Source organism: Cetorhinus maximus, chromosome 17 (genome assembly GCF_964194155.1).
Source record: "Cetorhinus maximus chromosome 17, sCetMax3.hap1.1, whole genome shotgun sequence".
Taxonomy (NCBI): Eukaryota; Metazoa; Chordata; class Chondrichthyes; order Lamniformes; family Cetorhinidae; genus Cetorhinus; species Cetorhinus maximus.
Genome location: NC_135895.1, coordinates 37,218,365 through 37,241,457, shown reverse-complemented (window position 1 = coordinate 37,241,457; position 23,093 = coordinate 37,218,365). Strand labels below are relative to the sequence as shown.

The 23,093-nt window shown below is 42.2% G+C and overlaps 1 protein-coding gene across 1 annotated transcript in view; it reads right to left on the bottom strand.

The window, feature by feature from the left end:
• LOC144692325 (ERI1 exoribonuclease 3-like) overlaps positions 1-23,093 on the bottom strand; it is a 443,641-nt gene that overhangs the window by 5,705 nt on the left and 414,843 nt on the right. The gene's annotated exons all lie outside the window — the stretch shown is intronic.

The following is a 23,093-nucleotide window of genomic DNA, read 5'->3' as shown; positions in this document are numbered from 1 at the left end:
TAATTGGCCCGCCCACATAAAATGGCGGCACGCCCCCAAACGGGAGCGCCGATTGGGAAACCGCCCACCCGTGCCCGCTCCTGCACCCCCATATTCCCCCCACAACGGGGGGAAAATGTTACCCTTGTATCCAAGGTTGCCTGGTTAGTATCATCCGGGAAAGTCAAGGTTGTAACGAGTTTCCGATTATTTCCGGACCTCATATCTGTTCCCTCATATTATGGACCATCTTAGTATGTGAACAGTCATGACATAGAAGTTGAAAGAGCACATATACAGTGACATACATGCTCTGAACTTTCAGCCATTTACATTATGAGTAAATAACCATGCATTGTGCATCTAGGTTGTGTTACAATTATTTGACGTGTGAAGCATTTGGAGAGATCAGTTTGGCAAAGCTTCAATTGTAAATTGCACATACAGGTACTTGCACCATATCTTTGAATGAATATTTGGGTAGTAACTTTCATTTACATCTGTTCCCAGGACCTGCATATAATGTATGCAGCACTAGTCTTACATGCCACTTGTTGCTAGGCATGCTGTACTGCTGTCCTCTGGGGATGGTGCCTGATTGCCAAATAGGGCAAGTCTACTACTCTCAACCACCTCAGGCAAAAGCCGCCAAACATGAATCCAAGTGGCGTTTCACTGTATCAGTTGCTCTTGCTGCCACTCTTTTGTTACGCATTAATATTTACCAGTCATTTCATTTGTTCCATGAATAGGCTTGCACACAGTTTCAAAATCCTTCTAGTAAGGTTAAACATCAATTTTCACTTTCTTTCAGTTCTTGGAAAGGCTAAGAAATCATTTTGAATGGCTACATCACATTAATTCTGGTCTGCAGCCTTTTAAGGGCTGACAGTGTGGAATATTTGTCATGGCTCTTTCGCAATCTGCGAGCTCTAATGCCAGGCCTAACTCAGGTCAAGGGCCCATTTTAAATTTATAATTAGGTCAATCTCAAAAGATCTGGTGGGAAAAACTCACATTGGGCAAATTTTCCCAGCCCGGCGGAGGCAAATTTGGAGGCAGGGCCAGGAGTAAGATTTAATATTGGTGGGTTGGATTAGCTTTCCAGCCATTTTTTAAAATTCATTTATGGGATGTGGGCATCGCTGGCTAGGCCAGCATTTATTGCCCATCCTTAATTGCCCTTGAGAAGATGGTGGTGAGCTGGCTTCTTGAACCGCTGCAGTCCTTGTGGTGTAGGTACACCCACCGTGCTGTTAGGGCGGGAGTTCCAGGATTTTGACCCAGCGACAGTGAAGGAATGGCGATATATTTCCAAGTCAGGATGGTGAGTGGCTTGGTGGTGAACTTCCAGGCGGTGGTGTTCCCATCTGTTGCCCTTGTCCTTCTAGATGGTAGCTATTGTGGGTTCGGAAGATGCTGCCTATGGAGCCTTGGTGAGTTTCTGCAGTGCATCTTGTAGATGGTACACAGTGCTGCCACTGTTCGTTGGTGGAGGAGGGAATGAATGTTTGTGGAAGGGGTGCCAATCAAGTGAGCTGCTTTGTCCTGGATGGTGTCAAGCTTCTTGAATGTTGTTGGAGCTGCAATCATCCAGGCAAATAGAGAGTATTCCGTCACACTCCTGACCTGTGCCTTGTGGATGGTGGATAGGCTTTGGGGAGTCAGGAGGTGAGTTACTCGTCACAGGATTCCTAGCCTCTGACCTGCTTTTGTAGCCACAGTATTTATATGGCTAATCCAGTTCAGTTCTAGTCAATGGTAACTCCCAGGATGTTCCTGCTTCCAAACAATCTTACTAGAGGCAGAGCTTACACAGCAACAGCTACCCAACTGGCAGCAGTGAGTAGTCAAGAGGCCAATTAAGGGATCAACTGGGGGCAAGTTGCTGATGCCACTGGGATCTTACTTGCGTCGGACCAAGATCCTGCAGCTTAGTCAGGAGGCCAGCAGCAGCTTAAAGGTGGCTACCCGGCAACAGGCATGAAGACCTCCTCTTACTGACTTGATAAATGTGCTGCAAAAGTGCAAAGCCCGCTTCATCAACCATAACGCTTCGTGTGGACTCGGAAATGTTCGCGAAGCCTGAAATGTTTCAAAGGGCATAAGACTCCACCCATTGTGCCAATTCCACCAACTCAAAGCAAGGACTATAAAATCTAATTATTTTTTTCTATATATGGCAACCTTAGTCCAAAGCTGTTTCTGTTTGTCTGGCTCTGCAATAATGTTAGATAATCTGAACACTCAATAAAAAATGAAGTAAGGATCTATTATAGCAGCAGCAGCGAATGTGAGGTATCAAGTTATGGTGGTCAAGTTAAAATGCGTAATAAAAACAGAAAATTCTGGAGAAACTCAGCAGGCTGGCAGCATCTGAGGAGAGAGAAACAGAGTTAATGTTTCGAGTCCATATGACTCTTCTCCAGAGCTAAAGAGAAGTAGAAAGGTGATGGATTTTATACTGTTTAAGAGCGGGTGGAGCAAGATAGGTGGTCAGGGAGCTAAGGAGAGATTGACAAAGATATCATGGATAAAAAGACAAATGGAGTGTTATTGGTGGTGGTAAAGACTAAAGAAGGTGCTGATACTGACATAAAGGTAGAAAAGCAGAATGTTAATAGCAGAACAAGGGTCAGCACTCTGTGAAAGCACAACATAGAAACTAGTGACTGATGGCCCAGCGGTGGGGGGGTGTTGGGGAAAAAAGATTTAAAAAAAAAGAATTAAAAAAAAATAAATTAGAATTAAAATTTAAAAAATTTATTTTAAAAAGGGTAAATATAGAGGAGAGAGTTCATGGTCTGAAGTTGTTGAACTCAATGTTAAGTCTGGAAGGCTGTAAAGTGCCTCATTGGAAGATGAGATGCTGTTCCTCCAGTTTTCATTGGGCTTCAGTGTAATTTGCAGCAGGCCAATGACAGACATGTGTGCATGAGAGCAAGATGGTGTGTTGAAATGGCAAGCAACAGGAAGGTCTGGATCATGCTTGTGGACTGAGCGAAGGTGTTCTGCAAAGCAGTCACCCAGTCTGCACTTAGTCTCCCCACTGTAGAGGAGACCATATTGGGAGCAGTGAATACAGTAGACCAAATTGAAGGCGGTGCAAGTGAAGCTCTGCTTCACCTGGAAGGAGTGTTTGAGGCCTTGGACTAAGGAGGGAGGAGGTAAAGGGGCAGGTATTGCACCTTCTGCAATTGCATGGGAAGGTGGCATGGAAGATGAAGGAGCGGACCAGGGTGTCTTAGAGGGAATGGTCCCTCCAGAATTCTGACGGGGAGGTGGGGTGTTGAGGGGAAGATGTGTTTGGTGGTGGCATCATGCTGGAATTCGCAGAAATGGTGGAGGATGATCCTTTGAATATGGAGGCTAGTGGGGTGAAAAGTGAGGACAAGGGGAACCCTATCATGGTTCTGGGAGGGAGGAGAAGGGGTGAGGGTAGAGATGTGGGAGATGGGTCAGACACGCTTGAGGGCCCTGTCAACCACAGTGTTGGGGGAGCCCTCGGTTAGGGAAAAAGGAAGACATGTCAGAAGCGCTATTTTGGAAGGTGGCATTATCTGAACAGATGTGACGAAGGCGGAGGAACTGAGACAATGGGATGGAGTCCTTACATGAAGCAAGGTGTGAGGAGTTGAAGTGATAGACTGTCTACCAATATTCATTATAAGTCCATCAACTCCCACAGCTACTTCGAATACGCATTAATTGCCCACTTAAGGGTGTCAATTGGCAGCAAGAGGGGAAGGCTGTCCACGAGCCTTCCTGCCCTGGACTTAATCTTGGCATAGGTGGAAATGTGGAGAGGTCCTCCACCTGCACCCTCTCACCTACCCCCCCCACCCCACATATACCCCACCACCCACCTCCATACGGGCATTAAATTCTGCCCGTTAACTCTGTTTCTCTCCATAGATGCTGCCTGACTGTTGAGTGTAGCCAGCATTTTCTGTTTTGCTTGTTTTCCTGAACGTGCAGATCTTTCTGCCAACCTCCAATCCTCTTAAATTAATTCTCTACATTGGGAAAAAAATGCCTCCAATGGAGTATTAGGGCATCTTTAATAACATGTAAACCACTGCTAAATGTGGCTTCCTTATGTCATCAGCAAACTTAAAGACACATAAAATAATTTGTCTGTCAGCCTGTTGTTGGTATAAGGCAGTGGGATTTAGTTGTATAGATGCCAGGAGTTGACCTAAAGACAGCAGTTTCCTGGGATCCAAACTAAAGCAGGGTTAGATAAAAGCATTTATTAATATATCCCCACTATATCGCATGAACAACAATTTAATATATTTACTTTAGCTCTCTGAAGTATTTGGTTCTCACGTGGAATTAATGTTAAGGCCTTCTGTCGTTTAGACCATATCATGTCATGTGGTGCTAGGTGGCGTGCTGCATAAGGCTTTATCTTGAGACCGGCACTAGAATGAGTTTATTGGATCTTTGGATTTATACACTGCCATAAGCCCTAACACAGCATTACATAAAGAAATGCACAGTAGCTTTTAGTTTTGTAAACATAGGGCGGGATTTCCTCCCATTGCACTGTGTGAGAGAATGGGCATGAAAAATTGCATTCTGCCCGCCGGCCACAATGGCGGGTTTTCGCTCCCCGCCTCAGTAATTATGTGAGCACGGAAACACACTGGGTAGCTGGCGGGCAGCCTCTGATTCATCCATCCCGCTGTCAGCTCACTGCTTCCTCACTCCAGGTGCCATGTTTAAAGTGCAGCCGTGCACAGCCTTCTCAATGTCGACAGCCAGGACTGCTGCTCTGAAGACATGGCCCCGAAACCCAAGAAGACAGTAGCCCCCAGATTCAGCGATGCCTCACTGGAGCGCCTGCTGGATGCAGTCGAGTCCTGCCACCATGTGCTCTACCCCTAGTCCAGCAAGGAGGAGGTCTAGCAAGATGACCAATCTGGCTTGGGAGGCAGTGGCAGCGGTGGTCAATGCCAATGTGGTCCAGAAGAGGAAGCCACCCAGAGCAGGAAGAGGATGAATGACCTCATCCCTTCTGCCAGGGTAAGTCAACCATTTCATCACACTCACAAACCCATTACACATTCACTGACATCTCACTCATTGCCAGCCCAAGAGACATCACGACACACTCACACACCCTTACATCTCCATCTGGGCTCATCTACTCTGGAGATCACATCCTCATCCCGTCCGTGGCTCCCGTCACCACACACACATGCCAGGCATCATTATTATTTGCTTGGCATGCGCCTTGCTCACACTCTCTGTCTTTGTTTATGCAGGACAAGCTCAAGCACAATAAAAGGCAGAGGTCCCAGACTGGGGGTGGAGTGCCCGACAGCAAGGTCCTCACAGAGTTCTAGAATTGAGCCGTCGAGCTGGCCAGAGAAGACATCGACCGTGCCTGCACCAATGGTAAGGTTGGCAGCACACACACAAGTGAAAATCCTGCACCAGCTTATCTCTCAGTGAGTGCATTGTCCTATTTTAGAGTCAAATACAATGCACTAATTATCTCTCCTTTCTCTCATCGGCACCTCTGGAAAGTGTCCAATGGCATCTGCAAGCCTCAACTCTAGCCCAGAGGACACCGCAAATGAGGAACCAGAGGAGAACACCGTAGAAGACCCTTTACAGGGCTCACCCACACCCTCCACCAGCACAGAGACACACAGCTTGGTGGGACCTAGTTCTAGAGCAGGGTTGGGGTCATGATCTGGTAAACATAGCGCATAATCTGGTCCGCACCAGGCGGAGGCAGGGGCATCCGAGGTTGCCGGCACTTGGAGGACTGCTGGAGGTTACGATTTTGCTGAGTCCAAGTCAGATGACAAGCCTCAGGTCTCAGTCCTAAATCAGTTGCTGCAGTTGCAGCGACAGTCAAGGGAATATCAGGAAGGGATGTCAGCTACATTCCTCAGATTGCAATTTACAATGGAGGAGTCCATCCATCCTTCAGTCTGAGGTAGCACTGGCATACCAATGCACCAAGGTCACCACTGGCAGGTAGGTGGCTGCCATGGAGAACTTGGTCTGGGATATCGGTCCTGCACTGCCACAGGAGCAGCACTCCAATGCTGTAGACCTTGGTGGCATCCAACAGTGGCTACGCAAGGGGGAGCGGGGCACCTAGATCTCACTCCAGTGCCCCTTTTCCTCAAGGAGTCAGCCAGGGGCCCTCGGGTACCCATAGGAAGGAGGACCAGCAGATGCACACCCTGGGGATACACAGCCAGGTGACCCGGAACTCTCCAGCTGATCCAAATCCCCTCTTCCTGTGACCCCATCACCTCCAACTTCACAGGCCGAGGAGGGTGCACCATCCCTTCAGCAGGACACCCAAGCAGGCCAGGGCCCTCCAGACAACAGGGTGCACTGAAATGATGGCCAGTGTGGGGTACGTATCGAGTTCCCCCTCCACAACCCTCCCAACACATGATCGAATGCTATGACATTGCTTTGGCCTGGCTGCTTTCAGCCCAGGCACTAGGAGCCTCATTCACTGCACTCTAATACTACACTCTTGGGAATGAACATGAGGGTAAATGTTCATTCAGAAAGTGAGATTTTTTGAGGAGGGCATGAGGTTTCTCTTCAGTGAACCATCCAGTGCTAATGTTTTAACTGGCTTCTAGGAGCTTGTCCATTCACTCAATTGGTATGGAGTTGTTATTACTCTGGGGAGTTTCCACACTGCAAACAAGGGGTTAAAACAAGGAGATCGATTAGTGCCACTTTGTGGGATTAGTTTCACGGGAATGGGCATTATTGCATCACTTTCCTGATTCCCTGCACAGTCATTGAAAGGTTCCTAAAATGCCTCAGCTGTGCCTTTATCCTCATTTGGGAAGGCATAGTTCAGTTACATGCCAATGCAGTCAGCACCCCCACCCCCAACGGTGCATGCAGCTGCCCTCCAATCTGCCTGCAGAGCCCTCACCAGCAGAGCTTCTCCTCATTTTAATTTGGCACTGCGCCATTGCAGCAGGTTGGAAAATGGTGGTGTAGAAGTCTAATTGCCAGACCAGTTTCAACCCTCCCTGTGAGAGTAAAAGGCCTTCCATCGTCCTGGAGGAACTTCATGTTCAGGTTTTCCTCCCTCATAGACCTCCCCATCCATCCGCTGTTTTCCTTGATCCCATCGTGCTTCCAGTGCATGTCCATTTGTTAGCTGCTGAAAGTTTTGAAGTGGATGAGCCAATGGCCTTTGTGGACCTCACCCATTCCCACCTTGAGACAACTTACACTGTTCAACTTCGCCACGCCCCCCTCCCTCCAGTCGTGTGCCTGAGTGCAACCTTCCCCACTCGTTACCCCAGTATGACCCCTAGCCCTGCAGCCCCTTCTCCTGTGAGAGGCCACTTCCCCTCTTCCCTAGTACAGACCTAGCCCTGCAGCCCATGAGAAGCCACTCCAGCCTTACCACTGGTCTGGTAGATAGGGATTGCCTGTGACAGCCCCCTGAAAGTGAAGTAGTGCTGCCTGCAAAGGCTGGCGGTGATTCCCACAAATGCTACTTGATGTAAGGTAGGAGAACTATCCGTGAAGTGAGGAGCGACGTGCAGATCACCAGGTGCACGTCGATTATAGCCCGTTCTGAAACACATCTTTTTAAGTGCATGCTGACGTGCCTGGATGATCCAGCATGAGGGGACTAATTCTGGTGAGGAGACCTTATAATGACATGCAAAAATATTGAAATAATATTCCCGACGTGTTGCGGCAGAAAATGCGGCCCGCCACTAACGGCTGGAGCGCAGAATCACAACCTGGTTTTATGACGGCGTAAAACTGATTTTTGGCCTTCTCACAATATTTTCTGCTCCTGCCCGCCATGACACCCGCTGCGAACAGGAGAAGAAATTCCTGGCCACGGTGTTTAAAAAGGCCCACAAAAACAGCACTTGCAGTGACTTCCACATAGTATTCTCCTCTAAAGGACAATGTAGGGCTGCAGCAGAGGTAAAAAAAATGCCACTTGCCAATGAACCCTAAACTGAAAAATAACACAACTCACCAGCTTGCATTTATTTTAATTTTACTGTGCTTATCCATCCATCTCCAGTCCATTATTGCTTCTGCTGCTTTTTCTTCGCTTCATCTGATCCACTATTGAATCAGTGGATCTTTTTGAAGCTGTTCTCTACCTTCACTGACTGGCTCATCGCCTATACCAAAGTTGTATTTTATTTCATTTTTGAGGATTGATTTCTCCTGGTGGAAGATCAATTAATATTTTTTGGACAAGTGAAAAGCTAATTTAGAGAATCTCAAAAAATGACTTGCTCAGAGATCAGCAACTAACTATTAAAATAGTAACTATTTAAACATTTTCTCTGCCACTGGGGTGCAAATCCATTTTTTATTTCTGTACATTCATGGTGATTTGATGTATATAATACTGCTGTAAGCTTTTTATGTTTGCTTTAGCTAGGAGAGAAAGCCTGTCTAAGTGATTCTGCTAAAGCAACTTATACCTCAGCACAAAACAAAACGATTCTTTATCCCTATATTCACTAATTAGCAAAGAGAATCTGAAGACCGTTAACTGTGGATGCTCATTTTGTACTTTATTCGCTTCTTTCTTCCTATCAATGGGAGAAGAAATTACAAACTAATGAGTAAATAAAACCCCCCAAAATGGTTTTTAAGTTGTTGAACCCCACACCAAACAACCCCTCTCAAATCAAATATTTCATTTAAGACATTTGATATGTAATTTTTAATAGATTGTAGAAGGACATCTCTTTGTTGGCCCTCTATTCCCAACCTTCAACATGCCAAAATCAAATTATTTAAATAAATAAATAATTATTATTTAAATAAATAATTATTATTTAAATAAAAGCAAAATACAGCAGATTCTGGAAATCTGAAATAAAAACATAAAGTGCTGCAAAAACTCAGCAGTTCTGGCAGCATCTGAGGAGAGAGAAACAGAGTTAACGTTGCGAATCAACTATGACTCTTCTTTGGAACTCCAGGTTCCAAATTCCAGGTTAATATTACAATATCCAATGGTGGGCTTCTCCAGACTGTTACTCCAAACTGCTAATTTTGCAAAGTTCTTGCTGCCTCTCTCAGAAGATACCCAAACAAAGGTTTATGTTTCATTAAAGATGGAAAGAAAGGTAGTCTTCCTTTGCTAAACCATCTTCCTGCTAGCAAATCAGAGATGCACTAATGACTGCTACGAAGTTCACAGCCCAGTTTCTTCAGCTGAAGGAAAACGTGCATTTTGTGTGCAGAACAGTTGCAAAGAAAATGTATTTGCTCAGTGTCCCAAGAAACAGTTTTAATGTCAGCCTTAGCTGACATTTGTCTTCAGGCTTCTTAAAGATGGGCAAGTTGTCAAACTTGTTTGGGGCATGATAGCTCACATATGGAGCTTTCAGTCAACAACTGCTGGCCATAGTGCAGCTGGAGATATCTATACATCTGCCTGTCCTTCTGAGCAGAGTTGAGAAAATGAGGTTTGAGAAGTTACAAAGTAAAGAAAACGGGCAAAATGCATCAATGTTTTTTTCAAATGTGAGAAAATCAAGAATGAAGATCAAAAATGTATTATTAAAAATATTCTTTAACATTTTTTAGATAGGATAAGCTTGTAAGTGCTATGATTTTAGTTTTTAAGAAAGGGGTCCATCAGCAGTTGGGAATCAAGTGCTCAACTCTTCATTGAAACTTGACCAAGTTATGTAATCAGTACTCTGCCAGATCAACAGATACCAAGCGTCAAGGTAAAAGCAAGGCTGCCCAGTTTAGAAGAAAATAAAATTTAAAAACCCCTTCATTTTACTTAAAATTGTCTCTGCCAGTTCAATGTGAAATGGTGTAAACAGTGAGAGAAAGGAACATTTCCTTTGGATGAAAGAATTTTTAAAAAATAAAGTGTATTTCATGGGCAGTTCAATTACATAAAGTCATACCAATGTGAAAGATACAGAAAGAACAACTCAGCCAGTGAAAAGACAGTTCCATTAGTATTTTCAATGGTTGCAGTCAGTTGTAAAATAAACAACTCATCAGTGATTGAGGTGCAGTTTTGAAGCTGCAGACTGTTGTAACCCTACAAGTCAGCCAGTATTGCCTTTGGAGCTTGCCCTGATACATGTTTTGTGCAGCTAACTGACCTATGAATTTATTTGCTTTACGTATTGGTGACTGAGATTGATTTTTTTGTGTCCTCCCATATTCTGTGTTAGACAAGGCAAGTGTGTCCTAGGATGTCATAAAAATAAACTACAATTCATCTGAAACAGTTTCAAGATTCTTACATCAAAAAGCACTGCTAAATTGTTTTAGATTGCTCATTATACTCATTGCACGTTATCCAGGTTAATTATAAATCTGTTACAGTGGAGAAAGCTCTGAAATGATTTTTAACTGAAATGATCATTTTATCCTTTTTGCATTTAACATTACTGTAAAGATTTTTAAATGAAATAAAAAGATTAAAAAGGGAATTAGAGAAACAGAAGCATGGATAAAAAGGAAAAGGAGACCAAACTGAGAGGAGTTTAAAACCTGACTAACATCAAAACTGAAAAGATAAATCTGGAATTACTATTAAAAAAAATGTTCATTTAAAATATGACTAATATTTACAGGGTTAAGAAATTCATGTTTAAATGCTGAGAACAATTCCAATTATTTTTGAAATGGTTAAGAAAAAGAAACAGATTTTAAAAAGACTGTAAAGAAAATCAGAATATACTGTGCAGCTTTAAGAAACTGGAACTGCAATGTGTAATTTTTTTCTTGATGAAGCTGAGAGAGAAGTGATTCTTCTTCTCCATTCAGGACAGTCCAATCCTGTTGGATTATGTTTTTGCGTGGAGGCTTGATGTCTCCATTTCATTATGGTGCAGTAATCTATCATGCTGTTACCGTAAGGGTGACTTTGCCCAGCTGTGTGTGGCAGACTATAGCGGTGCCACGCTGAAAAAATCAAAATGAATGGTATGGGAGAAGAGCTCTGCATCACCACTGATCTGAAGATGATAAAGACGCCCCGACATCCATCTCTTCACTGTAAATTCAAAGAGTATTTTATAATCAAGCCCCGGCAATAATAATGTGAAATTAGGTCTCTCTATCAAAGGGGAGGCCTTTTAATCATAGCTTAAAGGGTGCTGCACTGTTTATCATAATTGAACTGTATCTGAGCTAATTGTAGCCATATTTCAATGTCCTGATGCACAAGTGATGCTGTATGTTAGCCTTGTGTTTGATTGAACCAAGCCAAAGTTGAGACAATGAATGCCTTAGGTATAAAGTGGAAGTAGACATGTACTAAGTGATATAGGGGCTTTCGATCTTTCCATTAGTGGCAAGGATTCCTTTCAGAACAATCTTGCTTCTTTTTAACCCCTTGAGCACAAGCTTACGTTTTTTAATGTTTCTTGCAAACAGGCCTTTGTACAATGAAAATGTTTTTTGTAGGCGGTTTTGGACAGGACACAATGGAGCACATTATTAGGACTGCATTAAGAATCAACAACGCTTGAATATAGACCCTCAAAAAAATCAAGTGTAATTTTTGAGGGGCAGGTGAAGAGAATTACTGTTCTGTGCTAGCAAGAATACGAAATGTAAGAAACAATTGTCAAGCCTCATCTGAAACTACAGCCCCAATTTGAACTAAGGTAGAAATCAGTTACAGGCTCCCTTTCTCCTTGTGGCTCCCCTGAGTATGAGGCCTAGGAGATTTTAGTACCCGGGCATCATGTAAATTCCTTGACACTGACTCCCTCCTGAAGGCATTTGGATGATGACAATTTTGGTGGGCAGGAGTACAATTTCATGGGATAGTGAGAGGGGGCTGGTGTGAGGATAAGAACATAAGAAATAGGAATAGGAGTAGGCCATTCGGCCCCTTGAGCCTGCCCCGCCATTCAAGAAGATCATGGCTGATCTGCTTGTGTTTCGATTTCCACTTTCCCATCTAACCCCAATAAGCTTTGATTCCCTTGCCTAATAAGAATCTGTCTACCTCTGCCTCAAAAATATTCAATCACCCCGCCTCCACCACCTTCTGAGGCAGAGAATTCCAAAGTCGCACAACCTTCTGAGAGCAAAAATTTCTCCTCATCTCTGTCAGCGACCCCTAATTTTAAAACAGTGCCCCCTAGTTCTGGACTCACCCACAAGAGGAAACATCCTTTCGACGTCTACCTTGTCAAGGCCATTCAGGATTTTGTATCCTTCAATCAAATCACCCCTCACCTTCCTAAACTCCAGTGGAAACAAGCCCAGTCTGTCTTACCTTTCCTCTTAAGAGAACCCACTCATTCCAGGTATCAATCTAGTAAACCTCCTTTGAGCCACCTCCAATGGATTTACATCCTTCCTCAAATAAGGAGACCAAAACTGCACACAGTATTTGAGGTGCAGTCTCACCAATGCCCTGTATCACTGAGGCATAACATCCTTACTTTTATGTTCAATCCGTCTCGTAATAAAGGATAGCATTCGATTAGCCTTCTTAATTACTTGCTGAACCTGCATACTAACTTTTTGTGACTCATGTACTAGAGCCCTCTGCACCTCAGAAGTATGCAGCTGTTCTCCATTTAAGTAGTACTCAGCTTTTTTGTTCTTCCTGCCAAAGTGAACAACTTCAAATTTTCCCACATTAAATTCCATTTGCCAGATCTTTGCCTAATCACTCAACCTATCTATATCCATCAGCAACCTCCTCATATCTTCTTCATAACATACTTTCCTACCTATCTTTGTGTCATTTGCAAATTTAGCTACTGTGTCTTCACTCCCCTCATCTAAGTCATTGATGTAAATTGTAAAACGTTGAGGCCCCAGTACAGACCGCTGTGGGATGCCACTTGTCACATCCTGCCAATCAGAAAAAGACCCATTTATGCATACTCTCTGCTTTCTGCCAGCCAGCCAATCTTCAATCCATGCTAATATGTTACTCACAACACCATGCACCTTAATTTTCCATAATAATCTTTGATGTGGCACCTTATCAAATGCCTTCTGGAAATCCAAGTACACTATATCTACAGGGTCCCCTTTATCCACTGTGCATGTTACTTCTTCAAAAAACTCCAATAAATCAGATTGGAAACTAGCAAATATAACCCCTCCATTCAAGAAGGGAGGGAGGCAGAAAACAGGAAACAATGCTAAATCTAATATGACCTGCTCTCTGGTTGGTTCTAGAACATGCTACTCTAAGAAGCTATCTCAAAAGCATTCTAAGAACTCCTCATCCAGGCTACTACTGCCAATCTGATTTTTCCAGTTTATGTGCAGATTAAAATCATCCATGGTTATTGCCGTCCCTTTATCACAAGCACACAATATTTTCTCTTGAATACTTTGTCCTACACTGCGGCTACTGTTAGGGGGCCTGTAGACCACTCTCACTAATGACTTTTTTCCCCTACAATTTGTCATCTCCACCCAAACTGATTCTACATCTTGATCTCCTGAGCCAAGGTCATCTCTAATTATTGCACCGATGCCCTCTTTGATTAACAGTGCTACCTTTCCATCTTTACCTAGCTTCCTATTCTTCTTGAATGTCATGTACCCTTCAATATTAAGGACTCAATCATTGTCGTCCTGCAGCCACGTCTCCATAATTGCTATCAGGTCATATTTATTTACTTCAAGGTGCAATTAATTCATTTACTTTGTTATGATAGTGGTCAGCAAGAACACACACACACACACACACACACATTATCTCCAGTAAGATAACTGAGGAATGGGGAAAACAAAGGAAGGGACATAGGAACTGAGTAGGCCATTCAATTAGACCAAATCCAAATGGTGTTTCAACTCAATCTGCCCACCTTGACTCTGTAACCCTTATGACACTTGCCTACCAAAAAACTATCAATTTTGAAATTTTCAATTGACTTAGCCCCTCAACAGCTTTATATTAAATTTCACAATTGCAGGTGGGGAGTAGGCCCAGAGTATTCTGGAAGGGCCAGGAGAAGCTAACAAGGAATCTTCAAAATGTTTTTAAAAACCACTGACCTGAGTCTCCTGCAACAGGATTCTGCCTAGCACTGGTATTTGCTGGCTGGTAGGCAAGGACTATGAGACATAGAAACTAGGTGCAGGAGTAGGCCATGCGGCCCTTTGAGCCTGCTCCACAAACATGAGACCCTTAATATGAAGCCCTTAGTCAACTCACTGTTAAATTGGCATATGCAACTTAATGACATTATCAGGACTGTGTCATTTAAATTAGGCCTCCCTTCTCTGGGGTGATCAGCCTTGCCATGCCTGTTTCAGGTAAGGTGGTAGGGAGTTGCAGAACAGCGCAAATCCCATCTGCCATCTTAACCCTCACCCCACCAACAACATTCCTACTGAGCCTAGGAGAGTGTTAAAACACCCTCTCAAATTTCTGGGTTTTTTCAGTTTATACTCCTCCATGGAAACTATCACAGTGCATTTTAAGTACCAAAATATTTACTTAGAAGAAACATATTTTATAAAATAAACGGCAGGCATTTCTCCACCTTTTCATTTTATGAATTAGTATAACTGCATGCTCTTATGCTATGTGTGGGGTTTGGATAAATACTCTGCACCAACTCTCATTAGGTAATTTGGAGTCAGTCAATATTTTCCCATTCCACTAAAGCAGTAGCAAAAGGAACAAACTGGGCTTTTACCAATTCATAGTGAGGCCTGTAAAATGCAATTGTGCAAATGAGTTTAAATTTCCACCGGTGGTAGAAGATATATTCTGCACAATGGAACAATATGTTACTGGAAGAGATTTAGGATAGAATTGTAAACTGATGGTCCCTGGTGAAACAGTGGAACCTCTAGTGTGTCGGGAACTCAATTGCTGTTGAAGTGGGCTTTAATTGTCACGGCTCTTTGACTGACCTGGGAATTATCATGCTGTTTCAGAGTGCAGGCGGGACGATGCACCAAATCTGTCAAAGGAAGGATTTCTAATTAAAGGGACTGGGTCATAGGTCAGAAATGCTCAACTGGACATGGATCCCTGACCACAGGAATGGAGTTTCTTCCCTGGTTCTTGGACTATTACCTGTAGGTCCTGCTGTGAGGTGATCTTTCGAAAGAACGGGAGGAAAAGACCAGCCTCTCAAAACAGTCAGGCATGTCTGCTAGAGGCCAAGTCAGTTACAGAAATGTGATCCCTCTAATCTGGAGACAGTATACCAAGAGGATGAAGGGCCTCAGAATGGCAGGAAAGGTGAGTGGCATAACTCTTTCAGGTGCTAAGCCCCACACTTTCACTTTCTTAGCACTCTCTTGCACAGCACTCATCAGGACAACACACCTTGCAACCCCACTCATTCCTCTCTCTCTAGGCACCTTACATTTCTAACTGGACCGCCAACACCCTCAATTATTGCCCTTTCGCGCCCGTCTCTCATCGTGAACCTCCACAAATGTTGCCCTTCCCTCCTCTCCACACAAGCCATTTCTAACACTCATAATTCTCTGCTTTCTCTCCTTGCAGAAGAGAGTGCATAACTTTGACAAGAGGTGGAGAACTGAGTGGTTGGGGTGGGAGGATGGGGTGGCCTTCCAGAGATAGCCAACTCGACGGTCACTGGCAATGTGTGGTCACCTAGCCCAGGTATGATCTGCTTTGAAAACCTGAGACCCCTGAGATACTGCTGCATAGACATGTCAAGAGAGCAGATCCTCAGCTTATAAACCCTGCATGGAAGCCTCGCCTCCATGGAGCTGGATCTCTGTACCTAACCTTTCAGCACTATGGAGTGGCATGTGGTAGAGGAGATGCCAGCTCGTGCTGCTGCTGGCATTTCTGCTGGTGCTCCTCCTGTTCCTCATTAGAAGTGCAAGGTGGTGCTGCATAAGCTGCTCCCATGCTGTGGTGAAGGCTTACACCTGGAAAGTGCAGCATAAGGTGAGTGAAATGTGAGACAGGTGAACTGACATCCAAGATGTTGACAATCAATCTGTCAAGCAGTAAAAGCACTCTCTCAGAAGAACTGTGTGAACAGCTAACTCACCTGGCAAACGCTGGAGCTCTTCAGTTTCACTGTCCACCGAAACTGACAGGCTGGAAAGGCTTTGAAGAAGCACTCCCCACTGTGTACTCAGTTGGTTGACCATGGTGAGTTGCTGACAGTTTGGGAAACAGATGCACTAGCTGTTAAAGCCAGAATGGTTGATTCGATTAGCAATTAGCGACCTACTTGAACATGTCAATTACTGATCCAGCAGCTCCAAAGGGCTTTCCCGCTCACTTGCACACCCACCCAGGTGAAATCCAGAAATGGGAAGGATGGTGTTGGGATTCCAACCTAATGTCTCTTTTAGGGGATTTAATTCCCTGCATACATGAACCTGCTTTGTCCTGGTGCTTAAGATTCTGCCCTTGCAATCTGAGAAACAGAAACAATTGATCCTAAGATGTTTTAGCCTTTAATTCATTTAAAGATGTGCACATTTATAACATTTCAACATTCCACTTTTAAAGTGACAGCCTAGGTTACACAGAGCTGTATTTTAGCAGCAGAATAATACGTATTGCTTTAAATAGTAGAATACTCCTGTCCTTTGGAAGCATTGCATCCTTCAATTTAGTTTGAACAATGACATGGGAGATGAATATATTGTGTAGAAAATCAGCATGTTGCACCTACAAATATTTTAATATTTTTGGCAGGAAACTGCTGCTTGGCGGGTGGAGTGAAGACAGCAGAAGCTCACTCAAGCACTTTCTTATCCCACTGAAACACAATGGAGTGCTTGCATTCAACCTCTCATGCCTGGGCCAAGATGTTATTTTCCTCTGTCCCCTTTCCTTGTGCTTCTTGCTGTTTGTAAATTGAAATGTGCCCAATACCAAAAAGGTGAATTCTCTACCAAAGCAATTTTAAATCTTACCCTACGTTGATGACCATAGATTTTGCACAATAAATTATTACTGTTTGTTTTAAGATAGACTTTTCTAAAATGCACTATTTTTGCAGTGACCAACAGTTACAGTCGTTCAGTCTATAAAATGTACTATTACCAGTGGGGAAGCCTATAATTATGCCACTAAACTGAAACCTTATTATCTATAAAACTAACAGGATATAAGGAGGATTATGTTTCATTACAATTTGCAATTTTACATTAGCATTATTAATCCTTTACATAGAGAGACTCAAACTTTAAAAATGAAAAAAAATGAAACTTCAAAATATTAATTGTTCCAATCACATGAACAATTGGGGTGCAGAGGGTGGAGAGAATTCTCTGTATATTATGAAAGCTGAAAAAACATAGTGTTAAGTTTCTGCTCGATGCAGCTTTTTTTTTTGGCACCATTTGCTCAAAATTGGTGCTACCGGTGCAAAAGATCACAGAATTGTAAGTGCAAATTCCATTCAGCACAAATTGAGTTTCCACAATCTTTTCTGCTAGTTTAAAAGCATTCTGTCACCCGCAAAACTGACTATACCCCCAGAATAAATTAATCACCATTGGAAATTTCTGTTCATTGCGCTTATTTGCAGTTCTTGAGGAAGCTCTAAAAAATTAAGCTGATTCTTGTTCTTTTGGGGACAAGGACACTAATATGCACATTATAAAAGTGTTTGATTTCTAACTTGCTAAGAAACTGTCGACTGTACCCCAATATAATTATCAAATTGTTCCATATATTTTTCAAAGTAATTTTCAATCATTTAAATTCAGGCTACTCATAGGTGGTGGATCGATACTGATTATTAATGCTTTTTTGTGATAAATGATTTTCAGTTGTACTAATCAAACATTACCAAGTTGCTAATCTTAAATATAATCTTTTTAAATCATGTAATCTTTTAATGCAAAATATATTTTTAAAATGCTTAAAAACATTCTCAGATCATGTTAGTTTATGTCAGATTTTGCATCCAATGATATATAAGTGAGTTCAGAAAAAAACACTTCTCAAAAGAGGCGCAGTTTGTACTTGGATCATTGCCTGCATCCAAAGATGAAACTCTACCCCAGAATATTTACTGTTTTATGTTCAAGTAACCACGGGAAATTATCACTTAATAAACTTGCAATCATTACACACAGCTTAACAGTTAATTGTTAAGTAGCAGTTGCCAACTATTTGCAGAATTCTTACTTTGATGTTTGGCAAGACATCTAAAAACATTATAAAACTCCCTCTGTTAACTCCATTGTAAAGATTATTAAATAAAACCACAAATGAATGTGTAATGAGTCTCACAGACCCTTTTAATTTTAAAAAAGATACTTTTGTCTGGGGTCATAACCAGACCTCAAAACCAAAATAACTGGGCTGGAAGCGCCAGACATACCATTACAGTCTTCTGGAAGTGGGATCTTGGTGCCAGCAGTTTCTCTCTTCTCAGTGACCAATACTGCCAGCTGACTGATAAATTACAGTCTCTATACTGCCAAGTGGAACATCAAGCATCATAGAACTAAGAACAGAAAATGCTGGAAATACTCAGGTCAGGCAGCATCTTGGAGAGGGAAACAGGTAATGTTTCAATTCAATGACTTTTCATCAGAAGTGGAATAGAAACATGACGGTTTGAATGGGGTGCTGTGGGAGCTAAACATCCATATAGAGAGCTCTCCCTAGTGAAACTGTGTAAGAGGCAAGGTAGCAACTGAGTTTGTATGGGAGTGTCACTGGCAAGGCCAGCATTTATTGCTCACCGCCATCTTTTTAAACTGCTGCAATCCATGTTAACTGTCCTTAGGAATTTTCCTCCTCTGTCTTGTGGGGAAGAGGCTTGGCTAATACATCTAGGACAATGCCCTAAAATCAAAAACCTGAGCATATATACATAGACATACATACAGTGACAGTGCAGTTGCAAAGTAGACTGCAGCATGAAAAAGGAACTTATTCCCACTTTGCTGAGCTGCTAATCCAAGTGCTGCTATTGTGGGCAGAGAAAGGGCAAGTCCTCACAAGGCCATGTCTCACATGGTTCCAGGTGGTCACTCAAAACTGCAGTGCCATAAAGTCTACGCATAACTTACACCAGCAGCTACATGAAAATCAAATGACTTGAGAACAGGAAAAAGATGAGGATGAAAGGAAGATGAAGGATTACATGCCTTGATGAAAAACTGAGAATTTTCTCTCTGACACGTCAGTCAGGTGTACAAATATTCACAGTTCTCTGTCAGTAATTAAAACGTTCACAATACTCCAGCAGCGGTCATTGTTTAAAAAAGACTGATTTAATGACATTATTGTAAAATGGATTGCTCTGAATGATTCTCTAATGGAAAGCCACATCATATTAGAAGGAAAACCTGTTATTGTAACTTGCTGTTTATTATCACCATGGGAAGCATCATCAGGAGTAAAGGAGTACAATACTGCTACATTCTGTTGAAAAATTCCTTGAAATCTGCAATGGGAAGTATTCTGTACTCATTATGCTTGCACATTAAATCTGTATAAGCAACATTAATTTTTCAAAGACTGCTATTAGTGTAACTGAAGATATTTTATTATGAATTAACACACAGAAGCATCTCTTTATGACAGTTTTAGAGTCAGCTCTTCATGTGTAAAAGTCTACCCCAGCTCCCCATCAAAAGGTTAGTGGAATAGATTCAGATCAGATCTAGCAGCTCAAAACTGGTGCTGTAGGCCAGCAATATTGTATTCCAACACAATTTGTAACCTCATGGCCCAGCATATCTCTCACTCTACCATTCTCATCAAGCCAAGGGACCAAACCAGGAGCAGCACACCATGCATACCTAAAAATGCATGCCATTCTGGTGAAGCTACTACATAGGACTACAAAAATGTAAAACAGCGGAAGCAGCATACTATAGGCAGAGCTGAGCAATCCCACAATCAACAGATCAGTTCAGCAGTTTGACACATCTAGTTGTGAATGGTGGTGGACAATTAAAAAACTAATGGGAGGAAGAGGCTCCATAAACAACCCACCCTGAATGATGGCAGAGCCCAGCATGTTAGTGAAAAAGACAAGGCTAAAGCATTTGCAACCATCTTTAGCCAGAAGTGCCGAGTGGGTGATCCTTCTCAGCCTCTTCGCAAGCCGCAATGGAATTCGTGAGGAGTGTGCATGCAGAGGTGGGCCGGCTGGAAGGCTCCCCTTGACTCTCCAACACAGCAGCCTAGTTCCCAACATTGTTCAAAGGTTGCCTAAACTTCACCCCTCACTCATCCCCATGCCCTCTCAGGTTTCCCTTGCTACCCCATGCCACCTCATGCCTGCTCAGATGCCCAAGACTCTCGTACATCTTTTATAGTTATTCACCCAGTATGCCCTATGTACAGTCCTCTGGAGTCATGGAGTAGCAATGGGAGTTATGTTAAAATAATTGGAGAAAAAAATAAATCTCTAATAATCTAATAAAACCCTGAGTTCAAACACACTATCATTGATACTGGAAAGAAAAAAAACCTACTCCAATGCAATTTTAAAAAAACTTTAAGTGCCTATTAGTTTTGTAACAAACAAGAAACCACATCAAAGGCATATTCTGTTTTTATAGCCTCTTAAAAATTTCAATCGTTGTTGGATCAATAGACCACCTGCTGAGCTGAAACCATTATCAGCCATTAGCTTTTGAAACCCAGCCAAGAATTTATAATGGGTACAGCTGTCATAGCAAAAGCCTCCAGCAACATTGTCTGAAAGTGACAGATTAGAATGGTATCCCATTTCCATTTCAAAGCAGAGTGTCTGTCAATCAATGCAGATGAGCAGGTGCAGAGATTTTTTTCAACTTTCAAAAGCAGAGTTTTTTTAACAGCCAAAGCTGTCAGTCAATTTAAATTACAGCATAAAACATGATAGCAGAGGTGGCAGTACATTTTACAAAAACATTTTTAATGTATAATGGCACTTTCTTCAATGGAAAAAAATACTAAAACGCATGACAATGTTTATATAATGGTGGTCAATGTAAGGGTCAACTTAGCTTTGCAGTACAGACCCTTATGTTGAATCACTGCAATAAAAAGACATCAACATTATAATACACCATCTAATAGTGACATTTGAAGGTGTCAAGATATTTTACACTTACATTTCAGAATGTCCCAGACTCCTCAAGCAGGCTTCCCCTGTGACTGCGAACTCTGGCCTAGCTAGCAACAGCCATATCCCATGAACAAATAATAACTCTCCAAGGAGGTGCATTTTCTTAGGCCTTCCAAAACCCAGAGCAGCATAAAACTGTGTGGTGGAGGAAATGCAATTTTCCTGTGGTCCGCACAATGAGGACCCCAAGCTCAGAAAAGATGCATGTGCGTTTTGCATGCAATGCCTTCCCGACTTACGATAAGGCCACACGAAAATGGTGTGGGCTGGGGAGGCAGAGGGAAACTATTTTGATTTGCTGGAAAAACAAAGTTCAGTTTCGCGACCTGATTTGCACCTCCACTGGGAGATGAAAATCTGGCCCAATAAGACCATAAGAAATAGGAGCAGAAGTAGGACATGTAGGAAGTCTCTGCACCAGGAGAGGTGCACTAAGGAAGAGAATGGATTTAGTGATTGTTTTGAAGGACTCTGAAAGATTGATGCAGTGTAGTCATCTGGGCCTGGTCTGAAACTGTTTTATGTATTTTCTGGAAATTAGCATTATCAGTATTCTGGGGTTAGCTTGGAGCGTCTTGGCTGCAATAATTGTACATGAAGAGAATAACAGAGGGAAAGGCAAGAATATATGTTTATTATATATATATATATATATTTAAAAGCACAATTCTATTGGGATTTTTAGTAATTTTAGACTAATTATTCAGAGAAGTTCTCTAGTCATGCATTTCTTGACACTGTTACCGGTCATTGCAAGGTTTGAATTTATGACTTGTAGTAAAATATACCTCTGTGGCTCATCTTAAACATATTAAACCCTACACAACAGTGACAGCTTAGTAATGATAATATTGTAAAGGATTATCATAAGTACTCCGTCTGGTACTAAGCATCACTGGCTCATGTATGGGTCTGGTTTAATGTAGTGTGTCACAAGGTGTCCTTCAAGTGCAGACTAACTCATACCACCAAATGAATGTCTCTTACCGTACCAGGTAATAAAAAAAATCATTCTCACATGTTTAATTTGGGCTTCATGGGACTGTTATTACAGTCAAATTACAGTTGCAAACTCATGTCAACAAATTAATTTCCCTTGTGACCATTAATAGCTTTTAGTTTGAGCTAACCTTTAGAAACTGTCTCTGGCTGGACACTAATGGTACACTTATATTGGATCTATTAGTTTTACACCAGTATGATTTTGAGACTGGTGCAAGCTGGCAGCACCAAGTTATACTTCTATTCTCTATAACACAAATGGGGAAAAAGGACAGACCTCGGAATACCTTTCAAAATGCATGTCTGTATTGATGCTTGCCAATGTCTGAATGTCAGTGCATAATGTTCGGCAAATCAGTTGGTCCTGGGAGCTTCACAAACTTTTTAAAAAGTATATTTTATATAGAACAAGTTTAATTTCACTCCAATGGTGTTACATCATAACGATCGACATCATAATAATGACCTACACTTTTGGAATTAATAAAGTCTTTCAACACTTGTTAGGTAAACCTAGCAAGTTGCTGCTACTGGTCCAAAGGACTGTAATATCCAGGGTAGCCAGTATTGTTGAAGTATTGCATTAATGAGAATTCCGTCACAGTCAAACACACCATTTTAAAATATGCTTATTCCACAAGACATTACTCACTTACTGGCATTATTAGAAATAATATTACAGTCCAAAATTGTTATAATGGGCTGGTCATGCAGGGCTGATTTATCTGCTATAATCCACTATCACTGGTCTACTACATAGATCTGTATAACAGAACCAAGGCTGGGCCTGAAGAGTAGAGGCAAAAGCATGTAGAGTAGAGCAGGTGAAAATGGGAACAAGATCTGGACCTGAAGAATATGAGGTACTGTTTGCAAAACAAAGTATAATTTTGAATGAATAAAGCAACAACTTTTCCAAATATACAAATGTGTTTGATTTTAGCAAATGCAGTTTATTTGGTCAAGCCACCCGTCTGGATAAACTAGTTTAGGTTTCTGCTACTCCCACTCAATTGATTTTTCAGTGGATCTCGGGTGGAGGGAGGTGGAAAGCTAATCATGAAT